This window comes from Hyla sarda, chromosome 3, assembly GCF_029499605.1.
Source record: "Hyla sarda isolate aHylSar1 chromosome 3, aHylSar1.hap1, whole genome shotgun sequence".
Lineage (NCBI taxonomy): Eukaryota > Metazoa > Chordata > Amphibia > Anura > Hylidae > Hyla > Hyla sarda.
This window is the reverse complement of record NC_079191.1, coordinates 261,883,995-261,901,797: the sequence shown is the minus strand read 5'-3', so window position 1 is coordinate 261,901,797 and position 17,803 is coordinate 261,883,995. Positions and strand designations below refer to the sequence as shown.

At 40.8% G+C, this 17,803-nt stretch overlaps 1 protein-coding gene across 6 annotated transcripts in view; it reads right to left on the bottom strand.

Moving 5' to 3' along the window:
* Nucleotides 1-17,803, bottom strand: part of TMEM200A (transmembrane protein 200A) — a 182,903-nt gene that overhangs the window by 102,530 nt on the left and 62,570 nt on the right. For 2 of the 6 annotated variants that reach the window (XM_056566530.1, XM_056566532.1), the window contains one exon: nucleotides 9,956-10,060. The exons of 3 other annotated variants lie outside the window; for them this stretch is intronic. The gene's annotated coding sequence lies outside the window, so the exon portion shown is untranslated. Of the gene's footprint in view, nucleotides 1-9,955; nucleotides 10,174-17,803 lie in introns of those variants that run through there. One more of the 6 variants, XM_056566533.1, reaches the window with a different exon arrangement.

The following is a 17,803-nucleotide window of genomic DNA, read 5'->3' as shown; positions in this document are numbered from 1 at the left end:
CCCACTCTTTTATTACACATGGTCATACCCACTATTTTATTACACATGGCCATACCCACTATTTCATTACAAATGGTCATACCCACTATTTTATTATAAATGGTCATACCCACTATTTTATTACACAGGGCCATACCCACTATTTTATTACACATGGTCATACCCACTATTTTATTACACATGGCCATACCCACTATTTTATTACACATGGTCATACCCACTATTTTATTACACATGGTCATACCCACTATTTTATTACACATGGTCATACCCACTATTTTATTACACATGGTCATACCCACTATTTTATTACACATGGCCATACCCACTATTTCATTACACAGGGTTATACCCACTATTTTATTACAAATGGTCATACCCCCTATTTTATTACACATGGTCATACCCACTATTTTATTACACATGGTCATACCCACTATTTTATTACACATGGTCATACCCACTATTTTATTACACATGGTCATACCCACTATTTTATTACACATGGCCATACCCACTATTTCATTACACAGGGTCATACCCACTATTTTATTACACATGGTCATACCCACTATTTTATTACACATGGCCATACCCACTTTTTTATTACACATGGTCATACCCACTATTTTATTACACATGGCCATACCCACTATTTCATTACACATGGCCATACCCACTATCTTGTTACACATGGCCATACCCACTATTTTATTACACATGGTCATACCCACTATTTTATTACACATGGCCATACCCACTATTTTATTAGACATGGTCATACCCACTATTTTATTACACATGGTCATACCCACTATTTTATTACACATGGTCATACCCACTATTTCATTACACATGGCCATACCCACTATTTTATTACACATGGTCATACCCACTATTTTATTACACATGGTCATACCCACTATTTCATTACAAATGGTCATACCCACTATTTTATTACAAATGGTCATACCCACTATTTTATTACACAGGGCCATACCCACTATTTTATTACACATGGCCATATCCACTATTTTATTACACATGGTCATACCCACTCTTTTATTACACATGGTCATACCCACTATTTTATTACACATGGTCATACCCACTATTTTATTACACATGGCCATACCCACTATTTCATTACACATGGCCATACCCACTATTTTATTACACATGGTCATACCCACTATTTTATTATACATGGTCATACCCACTATTTTATTACACATGGTCATACCCACTATTTTATTACACAGGGCCATACCCACTATTTTATTACACATGGCCATACCCACTATTTTATTACACATGGTCATACCCACTCTTTTATTACACATGGTCATACCCACTATTTTATTACACATGGTCATACCCACTATTTTATTACACATGGCCATACCCACTATTTCATTACAAATGGTCATACCCACTATTTTATTACAAATGGTCATACCCACTATTTTATTACACAGGGCCATACCCACTATTTTATTATACATGGTCATACCCACTATTTTATTACACTGGGCCATACCCACTATTTTATTACACATGGTCATACCCACTATTTTATTACACATGGCCATACCCACTTTTTTATTACACATGGTCATACCCACTATTTTATTACACATGGCCATACCCACTATTTCATTACACATGGCCATACCCACTATCTTGTTACACATGGCCCAAACCACTATTTTATTACACATGGTCATACCCACTATTTTATTACACATGGCCATACCCACTATTTTATTACACATGGTCATACCCACTATTTTATTACACATGGTCATACCCACTATTTTATTACACATGGTCATACCCACTATTTTATTACACATGGCCATACCCACTATTTTATTACACATGGTCATACCCACTATTTTATTACACATGGCCCAAACCACTATTTTATTACACATGGTCATACCCACTCTTTTATTACACATGGTCATACCCACTATTTTATTACACATGGCCATACCCACTATTTCATTACAAATGGTCATACCCACTATTTTATTACAAATGGTCATACCCACTATTTTATTACACAGGGCCATACCCACTATTTTATTACACATGGTCATACCCACTATTTTATTACACATGGCCATACCCACTATTTTATTACACATGGTCATACCCACTATTTTATTACACATGGTCATACCCACTATTTTATTACACATGGTCATACCCACTATTTTATTACACATGGTCATACCCACTATTTTATTACACATGGCCATACCCACTATTTCATTACACAGGGTTATACCCACTATTTTATTACAAATGGTCATACCCCCTATTTTATTACACATGGTCATACCCACTATTTTATTACACATGGTCATACCCACTATTTTATTACACATGGTCATACCCACTATTTTATTACACATGGTCATACCCACTATTTTATTACACATGGCCATACCCACTATTTCATTACACAGGGTCATACCCACTATCTTATTACACATTGTCATTTCAAAGAGGTTTCTCTGTATGAAGTCAGGACAGACATAAAATTATTGAGAAGCTTAAAACAAATCTTACATTCTGTCCCAAGTGCATACATTTAGGTGACCCCAAAATGTGTTGCTTGAGTCAGCTTCTTTAGGGAATGTCAAACCTCCTATATTCTATAACAGCACTGTTGTTTTTTCTTTTGTTAGAAAGCTTATGAAAACACAGGCTTTGTCTCCCACGTTCGTACTCAATGAATATTAAAGGGGTAATATTAAAGGGGTGGAAATTTTTTTTTTTTTAAATGAACTGATATATTTAAAAAAATGAACTGATATATTTAAAAATATTTACCCTTCCAGTACTTTTTAGCAGCTGTATGCTACAGAGGAAATTATTTTCTATTTGAATGTCTTTTTTTGTCTTGTCCACAGTGCTCTCTGCTGACACCTCTGTCCGTGTCAGGAACTGTCCAGAGCAGCATAGGTTTGCAATGGGGATTTTCTTCTGCTCTGGACAGTTCCTGATATGGACATCAGGGGTCAGCATAGAGAACTGTGGACAAGACAAAAAAGAAATTCAAAAAGAAAAGAATTTCCTCTGTGGCATACAACTGCTAAAAAGTAATGAAAGGGTAAAGATTTTTTAATAGAAGTAATTTACAAATCTGTTTAACTTTCTGGCAACAGTTGATTTAAAAAAAAAAAAAAAAATTCCACCGGAGTACCCCTTTAAGTTGAAGTACTGTATCTACATGGACTTTCTCATATGTAATTATCAAGTGAAAGAGCCACAGCAAACACAGAGAATCCTTAATTAAAGGGGCTGTGTCATCTGATAAAATTATCCCTGGAGGAATGCACACCACTGCTCCGTTCATTCTCCATGGGAGCTGCAAAACAGCTAAGTACTGTTTCTTGCAGTTCCCCCCCAAAAATAGATGGAGCTCCATTCTAACAGGAGACTAGGCCCCATTTATCAAGATTGAGGGGGGCCCTATGAGTCTGACCCCACAAGATCAGCAATTTATTCCCTATCCTGTGGATTGGTAATACCTGTATAAGCCTTTTTTTAACAGCTTGTGAAAATGTAAATAGAAGTACTATTATATGGCGGAAAGTGAATAGGGGTGCTCCGGTGGAAAACTTTTTTTGTTTTAATTCAATTGGTGCCAGAAAGTTAAACATATTTGTAAATGACTTCTATTAAAAAAATCTTAATCCTTCCAGTACTTATTAGCTGCTGAATACTATGGAGGAAATTATTTTCTTTTTGGAACACAGAGCTCTCTGCTGACATCACGAGCACAGTGCTCTCTGCTGACATCTCTGTCCATTTTAGGAACTGTCCAGAGCAGTTTATGTTTGCTATGGGGATTTTCTCCTACTCTGGAAAGTTCTTAAAATGAACAGAGATGTCAGCAGAGAGCACTGTGCTCGCGATTCAGCAGAGAGCTCTGTGTTCCAAAAAGAAAAGAATTTCCTCTGTAGTGTTCAGCAGCTATAAAGTACTGGAAGGATTAAGATTTTTTAATAGAAGTAATTTACAAATCTGTTTAACTTTCTGGCACCAGTTGATTTAACCTCTTGGGGACGCAGGGCATATGCATACGCCCTGCATCCCTGATCCTTAAGCACTCCTTAAGCCAGTACACCCTGAGCCCAGTCCCAGTGTTTAAAATGGGGTCACGCCGTGACCCTGCATAAAACCGGGTCGGTCCCGGCTGCTAGTCATAGTCGGGACCCTGGGGTAACAGCGCGTGGCACCGATCGTTGTCCCCCGCGCTATTAACCCTTCAGACGCGGCGTTGACCGCCGCGTCTGAAAGTGAAAGTAAACGCTTCACGGCAGCTCAGTCGGGCTGATCGGAACATCGCGATAAAATCGCGATATTCCGATCAGCTGGGACACAGGCGGAGGTCTCCTTACCTCTCTCCGCAGCGTCCGATTGGGGTTTGATTGCTCCAAGTCTGAGCTACAGGCTTGAGAAATCGAGCCCCTATCTCACTGATCCATGCAAAGCTATGGCTTTGCAGGGATCAGCATAACAGATCAGTGTGTGCAGTGTTATAGGTCCCTATGGGAGCTATAGCACTGCAAAAAAAAAGTGAAAAAAAAAAATTAACAAAGGCCATTTAACCCTTTCCCTAATAAAAGTTTGAATCACCCCCCTTTTCCCATAAAAAAATTAATAAAATTCAAATAAACATATGTGGTATCGCCGCGTGCGGAAATGTCCAAACTCTAAAATATATCGTTAATTACATCGCACGGTCAATGGTGTACGCGCAAAAAAATTCCAAAGTCCAAAATAGCGTATTTTTGGTCACTTTTTATATCATGAAAAAATGAATAAAATGCGATCAAAAAGTCCGATCAATACAAAAATGATAACGATAAAAACTTCAGAACACGGCACAAAAAATGAGTCCTCCTACCGGCCCGTATGCGGAAAAATAAAAAAGTTATAGGGGTTAGAAGATGAGAATTTTTTACATAGAAATTTTTCTGCATGTAGTTATAAGTTTTTTCCGAAGTACGACAATATCCAACCTATATAAGTAGGGTATCATTTTAACTTTATGGACTTACAGAATAAAGATAAGGTGTAACTTTTACCGAAAAATGCACTGCGTAGAAACGGAAGCCCCAAAAGTTACAAAATGAAATGTTTTCTTCAATTTTGTCGCACAATTAAATTTTTTTTCCGTTTCGCCCTGGATTTTTTAGTAAAATGACTAATATCACTGCAAAGTAGAATTGGTGGCACAAAAAATAAGCCATAATATGGAATTTTATGTGCAAAATTGAAAGCGTTATGATTTTTAGAAGGTGATGAGGAAAAAATGAAAATGCAAAAACGGAAAAACGCTGAGTCCTTAAGGTGAAAATAGGCTGAGTCCCTAAGGGGGGAAAAAAAAGTTTTCCACCGGAGTATCCCTTTAACTAACATAATTTGATGAATGCTAAAGGACGATAACAAGCAAATTAAAACAGGTTTTTGTTCATTAAATTAGCAGTTTATTAATGTCATTTTCCTTGTAGCTACCTGTACCCATCAACTAAGTAACTTTTTCAGCAACCTGGTTTACAATTCAAAACACATTTTGTTATTGTCATGGACAGAAGTGTTTCTGCAAAGAGTTACATAACATAAGAGCAAAGGTCTAATTTTTGCAGAAACTGCACCAATATTATTCATGGTCTGTATCAGGCATTGCAGCTCAGTCCCATTCAAGTGTGGCTGGACATTTATATCCGGTATGTAGAAGTTCTCAGTAATGTCTTCCGAACTCTTCTGGATGCAGTTGTGGTGTTGGTGTTACTTACAGTTGGTGAAACACCTCATTATTTTTCTCACTAAATATATTTTCTAAGGTGCTATTTGCATGAAATTTTCACCAGAAATTGGTAACAACCCAAGTAATCCATACACACAAACCAAACCAAAACATATGAAATTAAGTTATATGTAACAATGTGGAATGACAAAGGGAAAAAGTATTGAATACATGGAGAGGTATAAAAAGGCATGGAAAGCAAAGCCAACAGCTGAAATCGATCAGTAATTAAAAAGCAATCCAGACCCTTGTCAGTGCAAATTAACCCCTTAAGGACGCAGGGTTTTTCGTTTTTGCATTTTCATTTTTTCCTCATCACCTTCTAAAAATCATAACGCTTTCAATTTTGCACATAAAATTCCATATGATGGCTTATTTTTTGCGCCACCAATTCTACTTTGCAGTGATGTTAGTCATTTTACCCAAAAATCCACGGCGAAACGTAAAATAAATTCATTGTGCGACAAAATTGAAGAAAAAATTTCATTTTGTAACTTTTGGGGGCTTCCGTTTCTACGCAGTGCATTTTTCGGTAAAAATAACACATTATCTTTATTCTGTATGTCCATACGGTTAAAATGATACCCTACTTATATAGGTTGGATATTGTTGTACTTCGGAAAAAAATCATAACTACATGCAGGAAATGTATATGTTAAAAATTCTCATTTCTTACCCTTATAACTTTTTTATTTTTCCGCATACGGGCCGGTGTCAGGTTTCATTTTTTCCGCCGTGTTCTACAGTTTTTGTCGGTACCATTTTTGTATTGATTGGACTTTTTGATCACTTTTTATTCATTTTTTCATGATATAAAAAGTGACCAAAAACACACTATTTTGGAATTTGGAATTTTTTTGCGCACACGCCATTTACCGTGTGATTTAATTAATGATATATTTTTTTAGTTCAGACATTTTCACACGCGGCGATACCACATGTGTTTATTTTTATCTTTATTTACATAGTTTTTTTTATGGGAAAATGGGGTGATTCAAACTTTTATTAGGGAAGGGGTTAAATAACCTTTTAACTTTTTTTTTCACTTTTTTTTTGCAGTGCTATAGCTCCCATAGGAACCTATAACACTGCACACACTGATCTCCTATGCTGATCCCTGCAAAGCCATAGCTTTGCATGGAACAGTCAGATAGGGGCTTCATTGCTCAAGCCTGTAGCTCAGGCTTGGAGCAATCAATCGAGGATCGGACGCCACAGAGTCGGGTAAGGAGACCTCCGCCTGCGTCCCAGCTGATCGGATGTCCGATCAGCCCGACTGAGCTTCCGGGAAGCATTTACTTTTGTTTTCAGACGCGGCGGTCAACTTTGATCGCCGCGTCTGAAGGGTTAACAGCGCGCGGCACAACGATCAATGCCGCGTGCTGTTAGCCCAGGGTCCCGGCTATGATTAGCAGCCGGGACCGACCCGGTGTGATGCGGGATCACAGCGTGACCCCGTTTTAAACACCGGGACCGGGCATAGGGCGTACAGGTATGCCCTACCTCCTTAAGGAGTTAATATCAGCTGGTTCAGTCCTAACTGTTGGTCTACAAAAAGGGTCTCATTTCTCTACAAAAGATGGATATCATTGGTTACAGGCACATTTCAAAGCTTTCACATGTTCCAGTGAGCACTATTGGGGCCATAATATGGAAGTGGAAAAACAATCGTTTCACCATAAATTTGCCTTGAACAGATTTCTGAAAGAGGAGTGAAAAGAATAACCAAAAGAGTTGTCCAAGAGCCAACAACCACTTGTGGAGAGCTTCAAAAAGACCTGGAATCAGCAGGTACTGTTGTCTCAAAGAAAATGATATTTAGAGTGAAAAATGGTGACGTGTTCAATACTTATTTCATCCTCCGTGTAACACATTAACAGGGAATATTGGAATAGGGCTGAGGTCTCATAGAGCTGTTATCTCTATCATTTTGATGTCAAGAAGAAAACTGGACAGGAGAGACAACAATTTACAAAGGCATTCATAGGGCACTATACAGTTCACTGGTAGTGTCCACATACAGATGATACATGCACCTGATGATATACAGCCTACTATATGGTCAATACAGTGGAGAGCTCTTAAATTCTGTCTAGGTTCACTTCTGCTTCATTTTGGCCAACGATGCTCGATGGGCCCCATTTCCTTTACTTGGGTCAGTTGGGTTTGCTTTATTTTGCCTGGCATTACCAGACACAATAATGCATTAGTCTGTCCTACTTTGTCTACAATTACAGTGACCCCCAACATACGATCATTTCAAAATACGATGGCCTCTCAGAGGCCATCGCATGTTGAAGGCAGCATCAACATACGATGCTTTTGTATGTCGGGGCCATCGCATAAACGGCTATCCGGCAGCGCAGACTGCTTCAGCTGCCACCGGATAGCCGTTTACGGTGCCCCGTGTGGAGGCAATGGAGAGCGGTGACAGAGAGACGGAGAGCGAGAGCATCGGGGACACCCCGGGCAAGCAACGACAGCAATGGAAGGCGACATCCAGGGCAGCGGTGACGAACGGTGACGGTCTGGAGTGGTGGGGACACGTGAGTATAACCTCCAATACCAGTGGTCTTCAACCTGCGGACCTCCAGATGTTGAAAAACTACAACTCCCAGCATTTCCGGACAGCCAACGGCTGTCCGGGCATGCTGGGTGTTGTAGTTTTGCAACATCTGGAGGTCCGCAGGTTATAGACCACTGTCCTATACTTTACATTGCACGGATCCTTCAACATACGATGGTTTCAACAAACGATGGTCCATTTGGAGCGGATTACCATCGTATGTTGAGGGACCACTGTACTCTAGTATTCTGTTATAATGGATTGGGGCAGTTAAAGGTATTTTGGCTTTCAGAAAGCACCAGGTATGAATGATATACATAAGCACAGTAGTGAACAACATAATGTATACGTTTATTTAGTAGCATAGGCCATACCTATCACTCTAGAATACAGACAGCATATGGTGTATTCGTGAGGCTTCTTCTACACTTGTACTAATGCAGCTACATGAAACAGTAAAGTGCTGAAAGGTGTAAGGCTGTGCTATATTTCACTAATGCAACTTACTTTGAAAAGAGAACATCAGACTGGATATTCTTTGGACGAATTAGCAGGATTTTGCAAGAATTTCTTTTAACATTTTGGATGCCGAATCTAAGCATTTCTGGCAATAAAGCACATTACTGCCTACTTAATGCTATCTTATGTATACTCTCAAAATAGGATACTTCCTGGCACTACTATTTGCAACGTTTTCAGATAGGTGCGTTTTTCAATAAGCCTCGCCTTGTTCTTTAAGTACCCTGTCTGTTCAGATGGTGCTTCTCGTGTACAATGAATAGCAGAAATCAGTCCCATAGAGAAGAAAATAACGGAGCACTCACCACTTCAGTTGCTGTAGACAGGTACTTCTTTATTTTTCTTCAGGTACACAAATGACAAGACTTGAGGGCAGGGAAGGTGGACCAGATCTTGTGCGGGGGGTTCTTAGGTGCTCACATGGAGCGATGACCCCGCACAAGATCTGGTCCACCATCCCTGCCCTCAATTCTTGTCGTTTTTGTACCTGAAGAAAAATAAAGAAGTACCTGTCCACAGCAACTGAAGTGGTGAGTGCTCCGTTATTTTATTCTCTATGGGACTGCTATCTTATGTATGTCTAGTGATACAACATAGATGAGCTGCAAACAGTTTACAACAAACAGGCAGAGAGCATGACAGATAACTTAACCATATGCACATGACAGAAGCGAGTATAGTCAGCAGACAGTGACCTCACTTGGACTCATCCAGCTGCTTCATAAGGCAGCGCATCATGTTCTGCTCTTTATCAGCCATGGAGAAAGTTGTAAGCATTCTGTCATGTTAATAAATCATCTAAAAATAATTCATATTCCATAAGACTTAAAAGCAATATGTCTCCTCTATAGGATGATAAAATCGTTACTTATGGTCTCTGGTTTTCAGTATAGTGTAGCAGGTGAAGCTCAGGTTCCTGCTCATACAGCAGTGAAAACAACGGCCTCTTCCCAAATATTTTCTATTTCTACATAAAGATATTATTGCTAACAATTTACATGAAATATCTTTCAAAATGATCTGAATGTGGTCATTCATACCTGCGTTACTACCCCGCTGACTTTATTATAACTATGCTAGCTATGACTTTCACCCTCCATTGAATAATGTTGCTTGTCGTTGGAAGAATCAGGAATAGTTTTCTGCTATTTTCCTCCGGAAAAAAAAAAAGAATAATCCAGGAGCTACAACCCAAGATGTTCATGACAAATATATCAATACACAGCAAGACTGGTACTCATTGGGGTGCCATTTTGCCTCGATAGACACTTGTCTCCTTTTGGCCTTCTTTTCTCCACCAATAACTTCCTTAGATGTAATAAGTTCTCCTAGAGAACTGATGCTGATTCATTTAAAGGGGTATTCCAGGAAAAAACATATATATATATATATATATATATATATATATATATATATATAATCAACTGGCTACATAAAGTTAAACAGATTTGTAAATTACTTCTATTAAAAAATCTTAATCCTTTCAATAAATATCAGCTGCTGAAGTTGAGTTGTTGTTTTCTGTCTGACAACAGTGCTCTCTGCTGACATCTCTGCTTGTCTTGTGAACTGCACAGAGTAGAAGAGGTTTGCTATGGGGATTTGTTTCTAAACTGGGTGGTTCCCAAGACAGGTGTCATCAGAGAGCACTTAGACAGAAAAGAACAACTCAACTTCAGCAGCTCATAAGTACTGAAAGGATTAAGATTTTTTTTATAGAAGTAATTTACAAATCTGTTAAAAGAAATTGGGGATGTGCAGCTCACAATTAGCTAACCGAGGTAAGAGGGCTATACACCTACACCAGGTGTTAGGGAATAGCAAAGAAATTGTTTAAACAGTAGCCAACCCCTCAAAGTTAGCATCAGTTCCCTGATTCAAGAATGAAAATGAATAATAATAAAAACAGGATCATGCTTCAATTAAAACATGAAAATGTATATTTATTACACTGTTTAAAATATATATAATTTTTTGTCAGTATATCCTCTAAGCACAGGGCCCTTGTGCCGAGGGAATTATATAAAATAGAATACAAATAACAATATCAAGCCTACTGAGGCCGTGTTTAAAACATATGAGAGCCCTGAAACGCGTCTAGTTTATCCTACATCACCGATACTCGATTATCCACCGGTGACCTCCAATACAGTTCTGCAAATCAACAGACGATCCCTGAAACCACCTTCCAGGTAGCGCTGCCAAGCACCTGTGACGTCACCTACAACTCATTTTTCCAGAGGCCCGCACCTGTTCTTCTGCTGAGATACCACCCACAGCGAATAACATCTGAAAGCGGCTATTTCTCCAACTGGCCTGTGGCAGGCTGACCGCCGCTGCAAAGCATACCAGCGTCTGGTACCATCTCAAAAGTGTGGATCTCAACTTCTGAAAGCGGCTAATTTTCCAACTGGTCCGTGGCAGGCTGACCGCCGCTAAGACGCATGCCAGCATCTGGTACCAACTTAAAAGTGCGGACCTCACAACATAAGTCCAGGTGACAAGTATATTGCAGACAGGTAATTATAAATTTACCCTATTCACCTATATTGTTTTGGAATTTACAACATTTATAGGACTTGAGCTCACTTTCCGGATCACCGGAGGCCGGATTATCCAAAGTGATATTAAAATTGTTACATTCCTATACATTTTCTATGCAAGTTATCAGTGTTTGTTGATATTGTTATTCGGCTTAATTTACAAATCTGTTTAACTTTCTGGAGCCAGTTGATATATAAAAAAAGTTTTTTCCTGGATAACCCCTTTTAATATAATACTTCCATACCCCTCAATGTATCCCTTACCTTTTCTAAATTCAGTCCTATTCAGTCCTTCCCCTCCATATTTTGGAAGCTTTCTTTAGTATTTCATCACTGTTATATGTTTACAAGTTTTAACTATGCAAAAATCTTTACAAAAGATTGAATTGGAAAAACTGTTGAAAAATTGTATCACTCTCTTTTGTTTGATAAGTATGTTTTTCCATTTTAAACCTTTTTTTTTATTTGCCTTTAAAGAATTAAAAGCCAACTGCACATACTTGTACCTAGACCAATTTCCTTGTCTGGCACCATTTTAATAACAAATGTGGCATTGTTTTGTTAACACAGATCACTGGAGCTACAACTAAAGAGAGTTTGCTCATCTGAAAAGTATGTTGTACCCGTGTAAAACAAATGTGCTACTTAGATATTAAGTGGGAAACACTTGGGAAATTCTTGGACTGAAAATGAGAAACTAGGAGGAATTCTAGGATATAGTAATGTGACTCATTGCAGGGAAAGACAGCAGCTGTCAAGACAAATACGGTCATGGCGTACATAGAAAGAGATAGAGATCATAGTGTAGTTCACAATCATTAGTCAAATACCCGGCATATTGCGTGAAATTGCTGAGTCTTGTGTTTAAGAAAAAACTTTGAAGGTTCAGATTCTTAAAGTCTTGTTAATCATGAGCGACAACAAAATGCTGTTTTGTCAATTTTTGCATAAAATTGCAAATATTAGGAAATTTATTCTTTAAAAATGCACAGTACAGTCCTCCTTTATATAATACAGTGACTTGTTAAGACAATGTGTCTGCTCTAATTAGTAACATAAGTAATGTTTCAGACCAGACATCCTTACTAAGGATAGAGGTACAGAAAGTATGGGGACCGTAAAAAATAAAGGGAACACGTAAACAACACAATGTAACTCCAAGTCAATCACACTTCTGTGAAATCACACTGTCCACTCAGGAAGTAACACTGATTGACAATCAATTTCACATGCTGTTGTGCAAATGGAACAGACAACAGGTGGAAATTATAGGCAATTAGCAAGACACCCCCAATAAAGGAGTGGTTCTGCAGGTGGTGACCACAGACCGTTTCTCAGTTCCTATGCTTCCTGGCTGATGTTTTGGTCATTTTTTAATGCTGGCGGTGCTTTCACTCTAGTAGTAGTATGATACGGAGTCTTCAACCCACACAAGTGGCTCAGGTAGTGCATCAATGAGAGCTGTGGCAAGAAGGTTTTCTGTGTCTGTCAGCGTAGTGTCCAGAGCATGGATGCGCTACCAGGAGACAGGCCAGTACATCAGGAGACGTGGATGAGGCCGTAGTAGGGCAACAACCCAGCAGCAGGACCGCTGCCTCCGCCTTTATGCAAGGAAGAGCAGGAGGAAAATGTCCTCCAGCAGGCCACAAATGTGCATGTGTCCACTCAAACGGTCAGAAACAGACTCCATGAGGATTGTGTGAGGGCCCGATGTCCACGGGTGGGGGTTGTGCTTACAGCTCAACATCGTGCAAGACATTTGGCATTTGCCAGAGAACACCAAGATTGGCAAATTCGCCACTGGTGCCCTGTGCTCTTCACAGATGAAAGCAGGTTCACACTGAGCACATATGAAAGACATAACAGAGTCTGGAGATGCCATGGAGAACATTCTGCTGCCTGCAACATCCTCCAGCATGACCGGTTTGGCGGTGGGTCAGTAATGGTGTGGGGTGGCATTTCTATGGGGGGGGGCTGCACAGCCCTCCATGTGCTTGCCAGAGGTAGCCTGACTGCCATTAGGTACCGAGATGAGATCCTCAAACCCCTTGTGAGACCACATGCTGGTGTGGTTGGCCCTGGGTTCCTCCTAATGCAAGACAATGCTAGACCTCATGTGGCTGGAGTGTGTCAGTAGTTCCTGCAAGAGGAAGGCATTGATGCTATGGACTGGCCCGCCCGTTCCCCAGACCTGAATCCGATTGAGCACATCTGGGACATCATGTCTCGCTCCATCCACCAATGCCACGTTGCACCACAGACTGTCCAGTAGTTGGCGGATGCTTTAGTCCAGGTCTGGGAGGACATCCCTCAGGAGACCATCCACCACCTCATCAGGAGCATGCCCAGGTATTGTAGGGAGGTCATATGGGCACGTGGAGGCCGCACACACTACTGAGCCTCATTTTGACTTGTTTTAAGGACATTACATCAAAGTTGGATTAGTCTGTAGTGTGGTTTTCCACTTTGATTTTGAGTGTGACTCCATATCCAGACCTCCATGGGTTGATAAATTTGATTTCTATTGATAATTTTTGTGTGATTTTGTTGTCAGCACATTCAACTATGTAAAGATGAAAGTATTTTATACAATTAGTTTATTCATTCAGATCTAGGATTGTGTTATCTTAGTGTTCCCTTTATTTTTTTGAGCAGTGCATAAAAGATGGTATCAAGCACACAAAGAAAGGCAAAGTAATACATTTGTGTGGTGATTCTGCCCCGCATGGCTACCTATTATTATTATTTTTTTAACAAACTGGATTAAAGGGGTACTCCGCTGGAAAATATTTTTCTTTAAATCAATTCATGCCAGAAAGTTAAATGGGTACTCCCCCTCCCATAAACTTGCATTAAGGGGGCGGGACGTGATGTCATGAGGGGGCAGGGCTATGACGCCACAAGCTCCCGCCGCCGGCTCCAGCGTAAGGAACAGTTTGTTCCAAACGCTGAGCAGCGGAGTACCCCTTAAAACAGATTTGTAAATTACTTCTATTTAAATATCTTAATCCTTCCAGTACTTATCAGCTGCTGTATGCTCAACAGGAAGTTCTCTTCTTTTTGAATTTCTTTTCTGTCTGACCACAGTGCTCTCTGCTGACACCCCTGTCCATGTCAGGAACTGTCCAGAGCATGTGAGGTTTGCTATGGGTTCTGCTCCTACTCTGGAAAGTTTCTAAAATAGACAGAGGTTTCAGCAGAGAGCACTGTGGTCAGACAGCAAGGAAATCCAAAAAGAAAAGAACTTCCTGTGGAGCAAATAGCAGCTGATGAGTACTGGAAGGATGAAGACTTTTAAATAAAAGTAATTTACAAATCTGTTTAACTTTCTAGCACCAGTTGATAAAAAAAATGTTTTCCAGCGGAGTACCCCTTTAAGACTAGAGATGGGATCAAAGCACAGAAATCTGTGAGCCCATCTTAAGACTCTAAAGATACACTAAAATATTGGACACATTCTTTGCTTCCTCTGAAACAGATAAATCCTGTGTTTCTGGTTAAACATCTTACATTGGAAAAAGACATTAGATAATGTGGCCTAAATTGCTCAGAGGAAAATGCACTGTCAACTTTTATTGCCATCTCGGAGGCCAACAATAAATGTAATACTTCCACTGAGGCCTTATCTTTCTAGATTGGCTCCATTGGAATTGGATTCTTTCTGATTACAGAGGATTTTAAAAAATAGTTAGAGAACAATGTAGTGAAATGGGAGTCGGGGTCTCAATATTAGAAGACTTGTTTGTCTTAAAATTATTATTTATAAGATTTATTTATATAGCGTCCTTGGTTCCAGGGCCCTTTACCCTTCATAAAGGTTAATATACATAATACAAACACAAGGACAATGAATGTGACACAGATTGAATTGCAGACCAATATAGAGAAGGAAAGGGCCCTGCCTTCACGGGTTTACAATCTATAAGAGAAGGGAAGGAAACCGTAGGTAAGGGGGACAAATCTGAAATATAAAAAATTAATTCTAGAAATTAGCAGATGCAAAATAAATTAATCATTCTAGATCAGTGGTTCTTAAACATGGTTCGATCGAACCCCAGGGGTTCGGTGAGTCAGTCCCGGGGGTTCGGCAGGGGAGGTCGCAACAGGACAGGCAAACCAAGGAATTGATTGGGGCCCCGAGCTGGCCCAGGGCCCCGAGCAGAGCCGGTGTCTGCCCGTCCTGTAGCAAAGGGGCAATTCCCCCCCCATCACTATTCACTCCCTGCGGCCCCGCGTTAAGTTTAAAAACTCAGGGCCGCCGGGACAGAGCGCACGCCGGGACGTCACTGACGTCCCGTGCGTGCGCCCATGGAAACGAAGGCACAGAGGACCGGAGGACAGAGAAGGAGGAAGACGCGTGCTGGCCAGCTTGGTAAGTGACCAGTGGCACGTCATCTTCGGTGCTCCGACCACCGGTCCCGTGACCTACTGCTATAGCCGGAGCGGTGGTCGGAGCACTGAAGTGGGCAGTACACAGGCATACACTGCATATGGCTGGAGGCTGTATGTCTGTGGGGGAACACTGCCTACATCAGTGGTCTTCAACCTGTGGACCTCCAGATGTTGCAAAACTACAACTCCGCCGTTGGCTGTCCGGGCATGCTGGGAGTTGTAGTTTTGCAACATCTGGAGGTCCGCAGGTTGAAGACCACTGGCCTGCCTAATGTGGGGGAACACTGCCTGCCCAATGTGGGGGAACACTGCCTGCCTAATGTGGGGGAACACTGCCTGCCTAATGTGGGGGAACTCTGCCTGCCTAATGTGGGGGAACTCTGCCTGCCTAATGTGGGGGAACACTGCCTGCCTAATGTGGGGGAACACTGCCTGCCTAATGTGGGGGAACACTGCCTGCCTAATGTGGGGGAACTCTGCCTGCCTAATGTGGGGGAACTCTGCCTGCCTAATGTGGGGGAACACTGCCTGCCTAATGTGGGGGAACACTGCCTGCCTAATGTGGGGGAACTCTGCCTGCCTAATGTGGGGGAACACTGCCTGCCTAATGTGGGGGAACACTGCCTGCCTAATTGTGGGGGAACACTGCCATTGTTGTGAAAATGACATGAGAGTGGCACTTGCCAAGGTAAAGCCGCGCATTTCTGAACTGGTCTCTGAAAGATAACAGCAGAAGTCACACTGATTTTCAGTAAATATTCATTATGTTTTTGTTTTTGTGTGAAAATCAGGTTTTCATGGTTTTGTTCTTTTGTTCTTAATGGTTTTGTTCATTTTGTGCACCTATGTATAAATATATACCTCCTATGTTTTGAATTTGAAAAAATCATATTTTATTTTTCCAATTCAGAGAGGTTCGGTGAATGCGCATATGAAACTGGTGGGGTTCAGTACCTCCAACAAGGTTAAGAACCACTGTTCTAGATTCTGCAATCTAAGACTTTGAGTCTTACAAAAAAATTTTTGTTATTTCACTTTTTTCTCTTTTTGATGTTTTGTTTGTTTATGGAAGATGTATACCTAGAGAACTGTAAATATCTATGCAGGTTTTAGTTTGGAATATTAAGTATATGTTTACAAAGGAAAATGTCCGCACGGAAAATCTCTGTGGACATCCCCCAATAAGCGGAGCGCCATCTGAACATGCCAGCCCTAGATCCACTGAGAAATGTGCTGTCTCAAAGAATCAATGGGACTCTGCTGCAGCAAAATCTCTGTGCAGAATTCCGCACAGAAATTCCATTGTGTGAACATGGCCTAAGTGTTTAGGGAACAAAACTTGTGTAGTTATTAGAATCACATTTAACAAAGGATTCATTGAACGTTGTGTGCAAAAATTATTGGCCACATTATTATCATTAATTCTATAAGTTTTATTCTTGGGGCGGGGGTGGGGGGTGAGGTCACATTATTGATACATAAAAAGGTGAAGTGGGAGGTATATGATGAATTTGATTCTACTGGTGTTCACATCTAAAGTCCATCGGTGTTATTTGTATATTGTTTAACCTGTTAAGGACGTAGGGCATGCCAGTACGCCCAATGCCCGATCCCAGTGTTTAAAACGGGGTCACACCATGACCCCGCATCACACCAGGTCGGTCCCGGCTATGAATAACATCGCCGTGTCTGAAGGGTTAATAGCGCGCGGCACAACAATCGGTGCCGCGCGCTATTAACCCTTCAGACGCGGCGATCAAAGTTGACCACCGCATCTGAAAGTGAAAGTAAACGCTTCCCGGCAGCTCAGTCAGGCTGATCGGGACATCGCGATAAAATTGCGATGTCCCGATAAGCTAGGACGCGAGCGGAGACCCCCTTACCTTGCTCCGTCGCATCCGATCTGGGAATGATTGCTCCAAGCCTGAGCTACAGGCTTGAGCAATCGAGCCC